The sequence below is a fragment of the Papilio machaon genome, chromosome 17 (assembly GCF_912999745.1).
Source record: "Papilio machaon chromosome 17, ilPapMach1.1, whole genome shotgun sequence".
NCBI classification, from domain to species: Eukaryota; Metazoa; Arthropoda; class Insecta; order Lepidoptera; family Papilionidae; genus Papilio; species Papilio machaon.
The window spans coordinates 1,648,212-1,665,060 of NC_060002.1; the positions used below are offsets into that span (position 1 = coordinate 1,648,212).

General features: G+C 32.5%; 1 protein-coding gene across 2 annotated transcripts in view; it reads left to right on the plus strand.

Annotated features, from left to right (window-relative positions):
• Positions 1-585: 585 nt before the first annotated feature.
• Positions 586-16,849, plus strand: part of LOC106708723 — a 105,914-nt gene continuing 89,650 nt past the window's right edge. Inside the window, exons 1-2 of one of the 2 annotated variants that reach the window (XM_045681756.1) lie at positions 586-814; positions 1,437-1,562. The gene's annotated coding sequence lies outside the window, so the exon portion shown is untranslated. The remainder of the gene's footprint in view (positions 815-1,436; positions 1,563-16,849) is intronic. The other variant, XM_045681757.1, reaches the window with a different exon arrangement.

Sequence of the window (16,849 nt, forward strand, 5' to 3'; positions counted from 1 at the left end):
GAACACTTAGCTACTAAAAAGCTTTGTTAGAATAGCTGAATAGTTAGTAAATACAATATGCTCACATTAAAAAATTTAATGTGGCTAATAGAACTCTATAATTTTACAATTAGAATTAAAACGATTGTGTGTTGTTTTCGAGCGATAAAATTATCTCGACAAATAGAGTCAATTGTACGTAAATTGTAAAATAGTTATTGACTCAATTTGTTTGTACGAGAACACAGATCTTTTATTTATCTACACGATGTTATCGTAAAATTACTTCATCGTCTACTGACCATTAAGAAAATTGGCCACAATTTAGGTCAGTTGCGTCATAGAATTTTAACTCTTATCGTAGTATACGCATTATCTCGACACGGCGTCCATGGGCTGAGTGCATTCGTATCTCCAACCTGCATAAACCCCCATGCATCCCTCCCACCCTACCTGAGAATCTATCTCCTTTCACTACCTTCGTTTTATCATCTATCTCTGTCGCACTTTGAAATTACATTCGTTTGTTTTCGTTAAAGCTCGGCTGCATAGCCGGTGCGGCTCGCAGCCAAACATAATTTTCAGTCAGTCGCTTTTCGGCCGCGGAGGGAGATGTTTCGCTGCGGGTCGACTCTCCCGCGCTTCTAACATCGTGGTTTATTCAAGGGATATTTGTTTCGAGATAGTGCGCCCTAAAAACCTTTCGACAGTATTGATAGTGTTGTGAGTAAACTGTGTAGACATTATTCGAAACTAGTGAAGTGTTTGTCAATGGGAAAAGTTGCTGCCTTTCAACGGATGTGGATGCGATGAGATTTGTTTGAATTTATGAAATGTAAATATACAACAGTTCAGTTTGTAATTAGAACTATGTTACCGACAATGTTGACGTCTAACGTTTTAATGAAAGTAAAGACTGACATGTATCATTCGAACGGAAGTTTCGTAATTTAGTAACAGAGTTTTGTTACGACTTTGGCAACATACTCGTACATGCAATTTAATTTACAAAGTATGACGCATACTTAACTTTAAAAAAATTATACATTTAATATAATCTAAGTAAACATTAAATAATTAAGTCTCACAGTGTGATTAAAGTATGTGGGCAGAATAAAAGGCTTCAATGAGCAGGCAGTTTTAGAAACACCTAACAAAACAATTCATTATAACAATAGAGCATTGTTTGTGTTCGAGTGACGCTTTTTTTTTTGTTAAACATCCGTAGGTAGAACAATACTGAACAAGCAATGTAAATCAATTAAGTATTAATTGATAAATACATTAACCATTGACGGTTTTGTAACGGTTAGTAGGCAGTGATGCGTTCATAGATCGGATCATTAGTTTCATTGAAAGTTGTACCATAAGGATTGGTACGGAAAACTATCAAACAAATCTCATCACACCCACGCTTTCCGACTGTTGGATATAAAATTGAATTTCGCTGTCCACAGGAACAAAGATCGAGATAAAATCCGTTCTGTTGACTATTGAATGTACTGTTTGTGAAACAATGAGAAAGTGATAAAGTTGAGAAAACGGTGAACTTTCTGCACAGCTGGATGTTTTGTGAATTTAATGTAAGTATTTATTTTTTTACTTTTAATTATTAATAATTTTTATTACTTGAACAATAATGATTTGTCCGTTTTTATTTCACTACACGGAACTGGAAAAAGTATTGCTTTTAAAATAAATCCAAGACTCAAATTAGAATATTTGTAAATAATTCAAAAAGTTGTTTTTTTGTTATCAGAAGATTTTACGTTTTAGTCCGAAGTAGTTACCTTTATTATTTGTAAATTAAATAATTGTTTTTGTAAACATATATCTCGTTTGTTTTATAAAGATTTTCCTCTGTGATATAAATCATTTAAGTCCTAACATAATATAAAATACATTCTTTTGATTCAAACACCTTTTACTCGAAAAAGAAATACTTTCAAGAATCATTGAACTATAGACGATGAGGCAGCGATGTTGAAACGAAATATTTCAAAGTACTGACAGACTAAAGCGAGAAAAAATGTTGCTGTATCGGCTTCTTTTCATTAGAGATCATTAGAGTTTGGAGGATAAAAAATGGAAAAATAAATAAAGAGCGGCCTACACTGCGGGCGTTGGGGGGAAGTTCGGCAAAGCTCGTCTCCACTGATTACTAAATTTTTTGAGTCGACATTATTTTTAAAGCAACAACATTTTTACAACCAGTGTTTTGGTTATACTTCAAAGATTGTATTCATCTCTGAATTTTCTTCAAGCCATTTTGATTTTTTTATTTGACAACGAAACAGTTTTCGCTGTGACTGTCCTAATACTGCTCATATAACAGAGATATGACCAGTTGGTTATCTTTCAATAAACAAAAATCATTAGAAAGTAAAGCAATGCATTTTATCTGGAATATTTTTTCTATCATCGCTAACTCCAAGCAAAAAAATTCACGATATTCATATTATTATTCTGCCTGCAAAAGTTCGTGTCATATTAAATTTAACAAGCAGGAAGAAGGTGATATCTATAGACAGGACTCTATTCGACAATTTTCAAACATATTTCACCCGTTGGCCCGTTGATCTCAGATCATCCATATTTGAGACTGGAAACAAGCTCACGTACTTCTATATCGGATTCAAATTCTCACCGTGCATCCGCAATCAGACCCGATCTGACCAAGTTAGAAATAAGTTACTTAATGTTATTCAAAACGTGTCGCTACGTTTATGCTAACTGGGAAATCTCGCACGACCTAATGCAGGCGAGACGTTTGAATCTGTAGAAGAAAAATATGTTTATGCAATTACAGTTAATGTTTATGCCTTCCTGTTTGAGTAGAGCTGAAAATTTTCATAAACATGGTGTTTGTGGGCTTAAATATTATTTAATAAAAAAAAATGAAAAACTTAATTTTTATTGCGGATGGATATTTGTTATTGCGTATGTCCAAAACGGCTCAACGAATCTCAATGAAATTTGGAAAATATATAGATCATAGTCTTGAAAAACACATAATCTAATTATCAAGTTTTTTTTAATTCGGGTTGTTTAAAGTCGCGGGTAAAAGCTAGTCATTTGATAAAAGTCTTTCGCTATTATTCGTTTATTGCAAGACATTTAATAAAGCCCGGTACACTTTATAGCTCGACAAGTTAAAGTTGGTTACAAGTAAATCGTATCGAAAATTGCACGGCTTCGGTGAAATGATAAAAGTTTTTTAAAAGCGCACCGATTGTTGGATATTTCAGAGCAAATTGAAATGTTGTCAATAAAGTAGAATTTGTTTTGGAATCGTTATGTACTATACTAATACTTTTAAGACTATCATCTTTTACTAAAAAAAAAACTATAAAAAATATGACGCCAAAGCTTTATGCAAATTAAATCAGTTTACAATTTCTTAGCGCATCTTAAAGTATTATTTCATTTTTAAGTGACACTAATTGTTGAATAATTAAAAAATATACAAGTATTGTGTTTATTGTGGGAACATAACAGTAGGTTCTGCACAATGCAACACCTCGGTGTATAATTACTCTCACAGTTCTATAATTAAGGAATCACTTTTTTGCCTAACTGTACTCACGCGAGGCCCCATGGGAGGTTAAACTAGATAAAAACCTACATGTGCCATTTGAATAGATAATGTCGTGTGTCCCCGGATAATGGTCGACCCGGATTACCTCTATTTCGCTAATTAGAATGATTCACGGTTTGAATTGATTTTGAAGGAAATAAAATTGAAGCTTAAACACGAATAAAGAAACTGGATTTTGCAAAATTACTCCTCCTAGTGGAAAAATCACGAGAAATTTTTTAAGGTGAAAAGTTTGATTTTTTTTGCTTCTAGTAAGTCAAAATTTAGACTCACTTAATTAGCTTAAAATCTCATGCCTTTTAGCTAACTTATTCCTAAAGAAAACAACTTTAAAATGCAACTATAGGACTACAAAAATAAATCCAATTTTCCCCATTTTCCCCAACCTCGATACTAAACCTAACTCCACCGAATAACTGTTTTTCAAAACAACGAACTTTCCTTTATGAATTAGGCGCCAGTTTATGTTTCTTTGTACTCTCTAACACGTCTACACGTCAATGCACGTAAATACCATTTAACAGTTCCGGTCGTAAAGAATTCATACGCCCCGGCCATTCCGCGAGTAATTCTGTTTACATTATTCCTACAATTTAGAGAATGCTTACTAGATGCAGTGGACGGGGTAAACTTTACGACGCTATTTTTAATCGCTTTGATCTCCGACATCACCGTGCTAGTGATGGACCCACACAATGTTATTACGGTCTTTAAAAGGGGAGAATTTAATGAGTGCTCACATAAACTGGTGCCTGTTCCGTCGGAGAATCGGACCACATACTTTTATCACTGGGATCAGACATTTGTAATTAAAAGCCCTTGTTTCTCTTTGGTCTAAGTTGTAATGTTCACATATTCTGGGGTGCATTTACCACACATAATGAACTACGCAATTAATTTTTTTTTTGCACGAGACACCAGACTATATTTGGGATAGATTTTTAGTATATCTTACTAATATTATAAATGCGAAAGCTTAGCTATCTAAACTTTTGCATTTATAATATCCATCCATACATCTATATATACAAATGTACTAATAACTAAGGCACATATCGATGACTTCTACGAATAATGGCCAATGTGCAAAACAACTTTACAGGAGAGAACTCTCAAAGTTTCAATCGTTAAGAAAAAGACACAGGCGCTTTTACTTAAGCAAAAAAATACATGTTTATACCTTACTTTGGCCCTTATACATATACATAGGACCCATCGATATGTCACAGTCTGGAAAAGCACATAGATAACTTATTTTTTTTAACGTGTGTCGTTTATAATATTCGTCGACATATGAAGATATAAGTGCTTAATTTTATGAATAAAATTATTTTGTTTCTGAGAACAAAAATGATTTCGTCATAAATCTGTAGGTTTTTTAGTTATTGAATGTTATTAAAGTATCTTTATATAGTTTAATTTGATCGTTCAAACTTCCGTCCAATATCTCCGAACAGATCATGTCGTTGATTTATTACACAAATATTGAAACGAAATTTGTCGTTAAACAAGGTTTATGGCGCGTTGCGTCTATTCGAAATTTTCCCCGGCATTATATTTCAATCCTGATTAAATTATGACCGTTATAAACAACGTCGAAGAGGGATTCTGACGTAGCGGTGGGCAATTATATAAGTCTAAGAGTGATTTAACATACCTACCTTAAAGTGAACGAATTGAATTCGTTTGTACTCATGTCATATATGCATAAGCATTTGTCACTAATTAAGAAGTATATAGAACAGAAAAACAATAGACTTAGGATCAGATTCTAACATACTATTGATTTTTATAACCGTGGGTTTTTATTAACAAATATATATACTTTTTCATAGAGTTGCTTTCATCAAAGACAATATGCTGGTATGCGTATATGAAAACTTACCATTAGAGATACTAATGTTCAATGTTTTGACAATTACTACGCAGTACCATAAAACAAATGCTTGCGGATTTCCAATTCCTACAACAATCTCGTGCATATTGATTGAATTACTTCAAAACATACAGTTAGACATTGTTTAAGTATACACGTGTTTAACCCTTTGACCGCCGGTGATTGATATTATAGAAGTCGACGTGGATAAAAGAGAATGTTTTATTCTTAAATATGTATCACCAAAAACTGTTTCCTGTATATGAACTTTCAATAATCATGATTTCTGGTAATATTTAATATCAGCATGCGATAAAAATCTAAGACAATCTGTGTAAGTTTTTTATGGTAAGGTCTTCATCGTTTGAAAAAAAAAAGATGATAAAGGGATTTGCTTATAATGATTTGTAGAAATTTTGTTACTTGTAATATGAAAGAAGCGACCAAGTATTTGGCTTACATTTAATATAAGGAGAGATTGGCTTCGTCGTGTCAACTCGTGACGCCAACTGCGTTGACATGATGCTGAAAGTTTTTTAATAAAAAGTGTTTTGAAAGGCGAAAAAAAAAATAGGAAAAAAAATCGTATTTTCCTAATAAATGTACTCGTAATTACTAATGATGTTTTGTATTTCTAAAGAGGTGTAACTTTTGTCACGTTACCTATAAATCGATTGCCACTTTTATTCGGAGATGTCATCTAATTAAAACCCCTTAATGAATAGAATTTCAGATTTTATTTTTAAGTCATACAAATTCAACAAAAGCTAACAGAATTTCTAACCAATAAAGCAAATAGAAAACAACAAAAGCACACTTGAAGTGCACCCTATTGTGTACCGACCATTGTTTGATAGTAAAATGTAGAAATCACTTAGCACCGTACGTTTCTTTGAAGCTGTAAAACAATTTTATACAAAAAAACATTCCCCTTCATGAATCCGCCATTCACAGAGCGCACCTCGAAATTTTTATTGAGTGGCCCTTTTTGTTACAACCTCCTCTAATGAGGAAGTGTTAATGGGAACTTCCTCGATTTGCTTTCTAGTTACCATATTGAACACTGTTTCCGTACACCAATTCTAACACCATATGAATTTCAAACTTAATTACTGTTAATTCACTAAAATGACGTTGAAAGAATTTTTTAACTGCATTGGAAAAAAAGTGCTAAAGTTTTATTGAAATTTAACTAATCCATTTCATAACATAAAATATATTATGTTACCGAATTACTAGTAGTACTAGTAGTAATAATAATAGTGAAAAATCTTTGTACAAGTTGCAGTTGAAACAAATAACAATAAAAAAAATAAAACATCACAAATTTTAATAGAAGGAAAATAAAATTAAAGAAAAAGCTAAATCTAACATTAAATCACGTTTACACTTATCAAACTAAGAGTTAAATCTTTAAGTCCATAGGTATTTAAGTGCACTGCACACGTCCAGTTAGGTACGTAATTAAACGACAAAGGAAAAACTTGCACTGTCTACCGCTTACAAGTCGCTATTGAAAATTCGATACGTGTATCGACTCATAACGAGATGTTATCCGACCGGCCGGACATTGCTGAAGAACAATTCAAACTTTTTATTTTATATCAGAAAATTAGTGATTTAATAATTGTTTCTTGTAATATTGTTCACTTTATAATCAGCTTACGTTCATGTACGAACGAAATACACGTTGCGAACGCATGACATGTTATCATTATTGTCGATGGTTTTTTATAGCTCACTAGCTGTCGCCCGCGACACCGTCCGCGCGCAGTTAAAAAAAAATGAAAAATAGATGTTGGCCGATTCTCAGACCTACTGCTCACAATTCAATATGCTCACAAAATTTCATGAGAATCGGTCAAGCAGTTTCGGAGGAGTATGGCAACGAAAACTGTGACACGAGAATTTTATATATTAGATTAATCCATCGAATTATATCGTAAATTTGAGAACAGAAGAAACCGTAAATAATAATCCTTAGTTTCAAAAACATTGAAAACATGCTCTTATTTGTTTATACAAAAAAAACATTAAATGGTCTTTCTAATTCCTTCAATCTTGTCAATTCTTGTCTGTGTGTGAAAATGTGTACTAAAATATCAATTTGCACTGCTTTATATATTCTCCAATTAAAGTAAACTAATAGATAATTCTGTATCTAATTACGTGTCCAAATTAAAACACGCACAGCTGATGTTTAATTAACGCAGTTCGTCTTTAATCGCTACTAATTCTACTGAGACAGATGAAAGGATATCCATGAGATAGTCAAATCAACGATTGGATTTCCAATTAGGGACAAAATGATCTGCTAATGAAATTATCTGATACCTTGAAAGGATTCAACGCGAACAAATATCTTGAATTAATTTCCTTCTATGTATAGCTGAAACGTATATGGTCAAAAATGAAAGGAGTGAAACATGTATGTTCTAAATTAAATAATTTCTACTTCTTAATTTCTGTAAGAATATAGACAGAAGTTCTCGACAAGAGACAACAGCAGAATACAACATTCATGTGGCTGAAATTATTAAAAACTACGCATATGTTTTTGGAAGTAAAAGGTTAATCTATATATATAAAAGAAAGTCGTGTTAGTTACACTATTTATAACTCAAGAACGGCTGAATCGATTTGACTTAAAATTGGTGGGCAGGTAGCTTAGAACCAGGAGACGGACATAGGATAATTTTTACCAAATTTTCTATTTATTATTCCGCGCGGACGGAGTCGCGGGTAAAAGCTAGTAATATGATAAAAGAGACGAAGCGTACAAAATTTACAAAACACAGACTACAAAGGTTTTCTTTAAAGTAGTAGGGAGCAATTCTCCGCTTAAATCAATCCATTAAATCAACATGTAATCTTGCCGAGGTATTATAGGTGCTGACTATCTACTATCTTGTGGATGGATTAATTCTAATTTATAAAGACGTAAAAGATTGTAGTAAATAATTGTCTCGGGCATTAACTAATTTGTTCCTGAGGAGTCATAGACGCCGCAGTCTCGTCGAGCTCTTACAAATAACCCAGCGCGCTATCGCAATAATTCTAGTCGGTAATGAACGAGCTTTTAACTTCAACTGCATTTACTTGAATACGAATTTGTGAAGTGAAGTGCAACTAAACTATATCACTATGCCGACATTCGAATACGGATTGAATATTTATGATGATAGAACACTCTTGAGCTCTTAATGTTTGATATAAGTTACTTATAGTCAATTTGGATAATCTTAAATGTTTGGAAGGAAATTCCTTTTGTCTGTCATATGCATACCTTTGTCTTGCTTTTTTTTACTCTTAAATAGTTGTTAAACTATAACTTAACTATAATCTAAATTCTTAAAACGTTATTAAAAACTTTCATATGTGATTTGGAAAAGTTCCATCTTTAATAACGGGATAGTAATTTTTCGCATGACACCAAATCCTGTCCCTGGTTCGTACTCGCATAAAACAACTGTTCCGTAATGGAAACGTAGATTAAGTTACTAACTCCATTAGGCTATTGTTTCTGGCGCACGGATATTCCATATGCCGCCGCGTCGGGAGGATTTATCAGCGCCAGGGGCGGACTCGGACGATGTTCCAGATTACGCCAGCTTGTTTTATGGTATCGCCCCTTGATGCGACGAAAGCCTGCGGTCTGCCGACCTCGTTAATAATATCTGTTCGGACATATGTAATTCTATATGGCTAGATTCACCATATTGATCTTTATAGAATTCAGTTCGATTTTTCTTTGATGAAAGTAACACAGCTATGAACCAAAAATGCAGTTGTAGTTGAAGTATCCCTAGAATTTATGTAAGAAAAAGAAAATTTATCAAGTGATTTTTTTTATAAATTATTGTATATCTATAACCAGCCATTGATAATGATGTTAATTGTTATTGATTAGTGACAGAGATAAAACAAATAGAATATTAAAAAAAAAAAACAATACAATCGAAGGCTCAAGATGGACAGTTCAAGGTCTTTTTAGCCGACTTCAAAAAGAAGGTTATCAATTCGACCGTATTTTATTATGCCTTATTTATCCGTTACGCTTGAAACTGATAACTACGAAACTGTATCTAACGTATCGATAAACCTTTGTTGGCCCATTTCTGTTTCCTCAGCTCACTCTGAATTTCCTTTAGAAGGGATATAAAGTAAATTGCACGCGTTCTTATCTCTGTAACAATTCCGCCCTTCAGCGCTTCACTCGCTAAGTTATGAATTTTCAATATGTTTAATGTTAAAGCGCTTCCGATAAAATACCGTTTTCCACTTTGGTTGCTTTATGTATGAGTGGAGTTTTGTCGTTTCTAATTCAACTTTGATTGAACCCAAAACCCCGATTAAATTGGTAGATTGTAGTAATTGTTTCCTCGTTAAAGGACTCCTTAAATTTTCTTCAAAGATATATTTGGATAAAGATATTTTAAAGAGTAACAATGATTCAAAATATGAAATAAAACTTTAAAATACCTAAATCCCGGTTGCTTATACGTTAAAATTTTACATTTTCATCAACTATTGCTAGTCAGAAACTATATAATATGCTAATACATCTGATAATTTCTTTAACAAAACCGGCTGGTTCTGTAAGCACCGTACAAACCAAACGAAAATCAAGCAGCATAAAACTAAAGATATCATAAAAAGTAAATTTGAAACGACGAAATATTTAAGCATTCATAAATTATCTGGATTTTATATTTATGAATGGAACAGTATCGAATTTCAATTAAACATAAAAATAACATTGATGATAATCTTCAAATAATTCCAGTATATGTTGGTCTATACCCACGTTATGTGTTCTTAATTAATGACAAAGATATCACAACTTTTGTTTAACTAGTAGAGGTCAAAATTAAATGGACTTTCCCAGAAATCATTGCCTTTCGAAATCAGTCGCTATAAATGGAGCTTCACGGCGACGTTTGCACAGAATTTAGGTAATTGAAGCCGGACGCCGGACGCTCGTTCGTATGATACGTCGGAGCACCATGGTAGTAACATGTTTAAGGAACCATGCGAATATTGTCCCAAAGTTTGCGTCAGAATAATTCAAATAGAGTATCCTTACAGAGGAAGAATCTAGACAGGTATTTCTTTTTATTCTATGTAATCTGATCAGATTTACCAATAATGTAAATAAAGTGTCATAATTTTCTTCATCATTTTACAAGGTGGACTTGGATAATTTGATGCGGACACTGCATACAGTGGAAGCCATTGTGGAAAGCCTATGTCCAGCAGATGGCAGTCAAATGCTGATGATACCATGGATATACTATTTTTATTGTAGTGGACGGTGTCTCTCAATGTATAATCTATCAGTATTTTTTTAATAGAATAAGGAGGTTATCGTAGACAGAATTAGTGCTTGACCCAAATTATCTTCGCCTTTATATAAACCATAAAGTATTACACAATGGAGTACATTAAACACTGACATAATTTTTCTGTACCATTATTTGAGTTATCAATCACATCCCCTACAATAACTAGAGATGGCGCGTTATGCATTTATGGGACAATTACAGGCTACTCGGGATAAGCCAGCGAAAGCAATAAAGTGTGTCATTAATCTGACCCGTCGGACATCGCGGCACCATGTCTTGGTTCACGCGGCAGCGCCGTGACGTCATCTACTAATGCTTCTTCTTCCTGTACATTTATAGACAAAAAAAACTGTGTCACCTCTACATTCACTACTATGGTGGTAGAAAGGAGACAATGGGACTTTGATATCATTTGTATTATTATTTTAAGTTAGTAGGTTTTGATAATACGAAAGACATCGCAGCCAACAACTTTGGAAAAGAAAGGCCACATAGCGCCTCCCATAAAAAACATTATATTTTTTGTAATGATGATATGGTTGAGATTTTATAATTTCACGTAATGTATGTCTACATATAACAAAAGGCATTAAATTTATACCAATGTTTAATGCATGAAACATTAAGAATCAACTACTAATTTTTACATGCTTTATCATTTCTTATATCAGCGTTGATTGGTCCTTGAAAACGTACTTCTAAGGCAATGTCAATAAATTAATACTATGAATTGCAGACGTAAAAGGCAATCGTTTCATTCATCGGTGCGATGACGAGACTACTACTATATTTATGGTCGTTTTACGAGCAACTTCTCGGTTAGTACAGAGAAAATAAACGTAAAATAAGTAGTGTAATGAATAGACGCCTGAAGTAAATAAAGCTTAGAATAGTCGATGAAACAATTTGACTGTTAAGTACATTTTCGCGTTCATCTTTTAAGAGCAATTAAGGTGCTTTATTTGTTTCATTAGAAAGCAATTCCAATGTTAACGTTTTATTTATGAGCAAAGTTTTTAACGCCCCACCAGGCGTCCATGAAGGAAGACTTCTGTCAATGTAATTTGCTCATGGAGGTTCTGACTGTTAATTCGTTCGAATTTAAACTCTAATTGTTACCGTTTGAATAATGTTTTGTTTAATTTTGAAAAAAAAAAAGTTACTTATGCATCATTGATAGCAATGAAGAATAACAAAAGATGTTCTAGAATTTAAAAATATTTTAATAATTGAAAAGGTTTTAGTTTAGATTGGCTGTAATTGGCAAGCATGTGTGGATATTGAAATAATGAGGAAGGTGTGGCATGACTTTAAATGGAAACGTCTGGCCTTTTTCTTGAGTTCTGAGGCCTGAACCTGAGGTGAACAGCTTATTGATTTCATACGAGTTCATTTCAGTATCTATATATATAAAAGAAAGTCGTGTTAGTTACACTATTTATAACTCAAGATCGGTCGAACTGATTTACCTGAAAATTGATGGGGAGGTAGCTTAGAACTAGGAGATGGACATAAGAACTTTTTTATATTGTGTACATTTTTTTTATTCCGCGCGGTCGGAGTCGCGGGTAAAAGCTAGTTTTAAAATGTTTTGACAACATAGACATCTTTAACATAATAAAACTAGTGATTCAAAGATCCAGTCCCTTTTTTATTAAATTCATTTAATTTGTCATGATTGATAAAGCCTATTTGACTGAATACGATATATCCAATAATGTAGTGTTCCAATTCAAATCACGTATCGTAGCTTCAACAATTTTCTGTTCTCAGTATTAGTGAAATGTCGCTCCGGGGCACGGAGAGCTGACACTGAAGACATGCAATGTAGAAGTGTGTAAGCATAAAAAAAGTGACTGGATACTTATAAATGTGTTTAAGTATAAATCAAAAAGAGTGATCAGTTAAATTTGAGTAGTTAGAGTTTAGATCGAGAGGTAGTATTACTAGCAGACATCAGACCAATCAGGATAGAATAAAACTTTAGTTGATAAGCTCGTATGCTTTAATAATAGGTAGTCGGGATTGTTTGATTTTTTTTAGGACGTGAGTTTCTTTTGTTTTTTTTTTAAATTTCGAATGGTTCATTTATATCACATACCCGGAATTGAGTTAGAGCCTATGGTCTTTTGACACGGCTCACACTGAGATCAGTATTTCACGTGTCACTTTCAAGTAGTGTCAAAACGCCATCTACTCGATCGCTGCTCGAATACTAATAAGATTATCTTTTATATGGCTTTTTCGTGAAACAAATGGTTAGGGTAAATCTAATGTCCAGTTTAATTCGACACGCACTTTTCTTTATAGCTACGAAGAAATCTAAGATCTTTTTAACCTGGTCACATGTAGCGTGTTTCTATCTGGTTTTAAACCACGGTGGTCGTGTGAGCCTGTACTTAGTAGCGGAATTATGAAAGGATGTGTTCTTTGAATACTAAACGGACCTTTTGAACGCGGTCCGGTCGTGGAGTGCCATGGAAGCGGCATGCACAAAGGATTCCGTCGTTTTTTATACATGTTTGTAACCGAAATTATTCTTGTGACCACTCTAAAGAGTACTTATACATAAAAATAGATCATAATCTTTTCTATTTCTTTTAAATTGTACTATTAACTTTATCTTGTTATACTAACAAGTTTTCACAGCAATCTAGTTTTTAAAGTCAGTTTCACCAGATATATCTACTGCATTTTATTAGTGGATATATATGATGTCAAAGAGTAACAACTTATAGATGCATCGCTTATTCTTTGACGCCGTTATTCGTACTTGAAAAAAATGAATACAATAAAACAAAAGGAAACAATTCAAGGGAAGTAAGAATAGGTACAAAAGCATTTACTTCGGCACTCAAAAGCATCGAGTGGATTGAGAGCGTGTCATCTTTGTACAGTATCCTTAAATGTGTATTCCGTTTGGAAATCACAGGCTTAAATACTAACTCAATAAGAAGGACCTCGTTTAACTCGTGTTGAAAGTTAACGCTCAGTGAATTGAAAAAGGTTAACTTAATTTGCATTTCACTTAAGGCAATTTCGTGGAGTATCTTTAAGTCGCTACACGTAGGGTTTGTCAAGGGACTCGATGTTTTTCCGACCTCTAAGTATAAATATACGTGAGAAGAAAGTTTTCACGTATTTGGGAAAAAATATATTTACTTTTCTGTCAATGCTTCTTAGAATGCAGCGTTACGTCAAATACCTGTCACATTAACGATCTAACAAAAAGTTGATTGTCATAATTTTAACATCTATATTTTGCAAAAGCTATCTAAATCTAAATGCATGCTAAAATTTATGAAAATTATTAGGTATTATCTATTTTTATTCTACACAACACTAAAGCACATCACTATTCGGTGGTGGATTCGGAGCTATCAGGTACATCACTAACACCGCTGTCATTACCGTATTTTAATAAGCTAAACGCTGACTCATACCGTACAATTACAGCTAATGAATTGTCTAATACTTCGTACTGGGCACTGACAGCGTATTAATGGTGTACGTATTTGTTTGAGATTTTGAAGTACTTGACATAGATTTCAAGTATAGAATGTATGTATGACTATTCAATTCATCCACGTCTTCATATTGGATATGAAACCGATTACGTATTCATAGTTGTATTTATTATTTTTAATTGTTCTTTTAATGACGTTATTTTGTTTTGAATTATAACCTGTCATTGCAGAAATAATGGAAAAAGGAAGAACTACCAAATCAGAAAGATATTTATAAGAATGTCATTGCACTGATTTGTATTTGCTTGAAAATAACAGCTATTGCCTCGTCCTGATTTAAGCGCGCCTGTTGATTATACGTGATAGTTAATTCTATCTATATTATTAGTTCGAATCCACACCACCGCTACAAACCGCTACTATCAGCGCCAAAATGGTGAAAATCAAATAGGCACAAAATATACATCTTATAGCCAGTCTATTTATAGAGTCATTGTAATTGACATCTTAGGACTACAGGATACAAATAAATAAAGATCATGACGGCCAGAAGTCATTTAAATGATGAATATATTTCAGTCGTCTTAAATATGAAAGTAGAATACACATTGTAAACATTAAACTGTACATTTTATAATAACCATTATATTAGCGAAAATTCTCAATCTCTTGTTTTTCGATTTTGAAAATCAAATTCACAAATCCGTTATTTATTATGCGTGAATCCGGTCGCTTCTGTCTGAAGGTTATTAAAATTAACGAAGCCGAAAACGCGGTCGCTCACAAAAACCGTTGATTTATTGCGGTATTAAGTCAAAAATAATCACTATTGAATTATTAAATATTTTAATCACCAGAAAAATATGATATTGATAGCTGAGAATTTGCATATCAATAATTAAATTGTAAAATTCATTTAAATGCACATTATTTATGATTTTATTGTTTTTAAAAATGACTTACATATAATTTAAACACTTCAATAACATATATGCATAGTACTAAAGTCCAAAAGGGTGTAGAATTATATGTCACGCTATTTTTTTTTTTTTTTCAAATTTATATCCACTAGTATAAAAGAACATAACATTAAATAGTACATCATTCGGATCATCAATCATTATTTCTTGTAATCTATAAACCATATCTATAGTCGTTCCCTCGGTTTCATAGCCACAAATACCAGTATTAAGTTATCAAAAGGCGCGGTTATTTCGAATCAATTGGCCGACAAGTAATGAAGACATTACTGACTTGCGCCGACGATATCCATCTCGCCGGCTAAGATAATCGCGCCCGCGTCACGATGTGGTACGGCTTGCAGAACACACTTTTGTTTTTCTACTATCATTTTGTTTTAAACTCGTGAGACCTAGTACAGGTAGCCAGTAACTTTAAATATATAAAACTAAAAATAAATGCAGAAATTATTATTAATAAACCAAATAAATTGAAATGTTTAAAAAACATTTTTACTGGTTTTAATTGTAATTTTTACTATTTAAATACGACCTTATTATATGAGATCTAAGAAAAAAGAGTATTTGTATTTTATTTAAACTAAAATAAACAAAATTTACATAAAAAATTGCTTCCTTTAGTACAGACCGACGGTCAAAGACTCTAAAATTTAATTAGACTTTTTTTAATTCAACTTAATATTTGTTCCAAGGTTCTTCACTTCTTCCATTGAATTTAACGTAATTAAGAAAAGGTTTTAGAGGCCTTTTTATCGTTCTTAATTAAAGCAACTTGAATGGAAAAACAATTAAAGCATTTTACAAAAGACTCGATAAGTAAGTGATTGTCAACGACAATTTTTTTTTTTTTCTAAAAACACCACGTCATGTCTATTGTATATTTTTTATTTTATTTTATTATATTTTTAGAAGTAATTCTGAATTATTTATCTATAATTATATAGTTTATATTATATTTAATTATAATATATTCCTCTCACATTTGGAGCCAGTCAAGCGGCCGGCCGTAAAAAATGATGCCAACACATTGCCAATGATGACAACTTTAAGGTTTTTATACCTTATGACCTCACGTGAGTGGTATAAGACCTGGGAAATGATGATCCTATACCGTTTCAGTCATATTTTTCATACTCTAAACAAAGCATCCTATATTTAATATTCAATTACATAAAAATATTACGAGTATCAATCCTATTAACAATACCTACTAATATTTTTGTATACAAATATCATATTAGATAAATATTTAAATATTTTAGTAAGTGTACGTGTAAATGTTTAAATATTAAAAATTACATTATGTATTGTTATAAGGGAAATAAAGCTATCTTTATCTTTATATATATTTATTTATTTATACGGTTCGAAATAGAAATTCGTATCAAAAACTATTCAACTTGACTCAAATATTTATTTTAAATTGAAAAGCTATAACAATTCAATGGTAGTGTATAAAGTTTAATAAACTATAGAACTTTGAGTGACCAGATTTAGTTTCCCATTTCGCGAGGCCTTTTGAGGCCGTAACCGTCCGGTATCGGTTTATTAATATTCGAAACAAACTTTTAGGATTCTCGGCTTGGATTTATACCTATTTATAA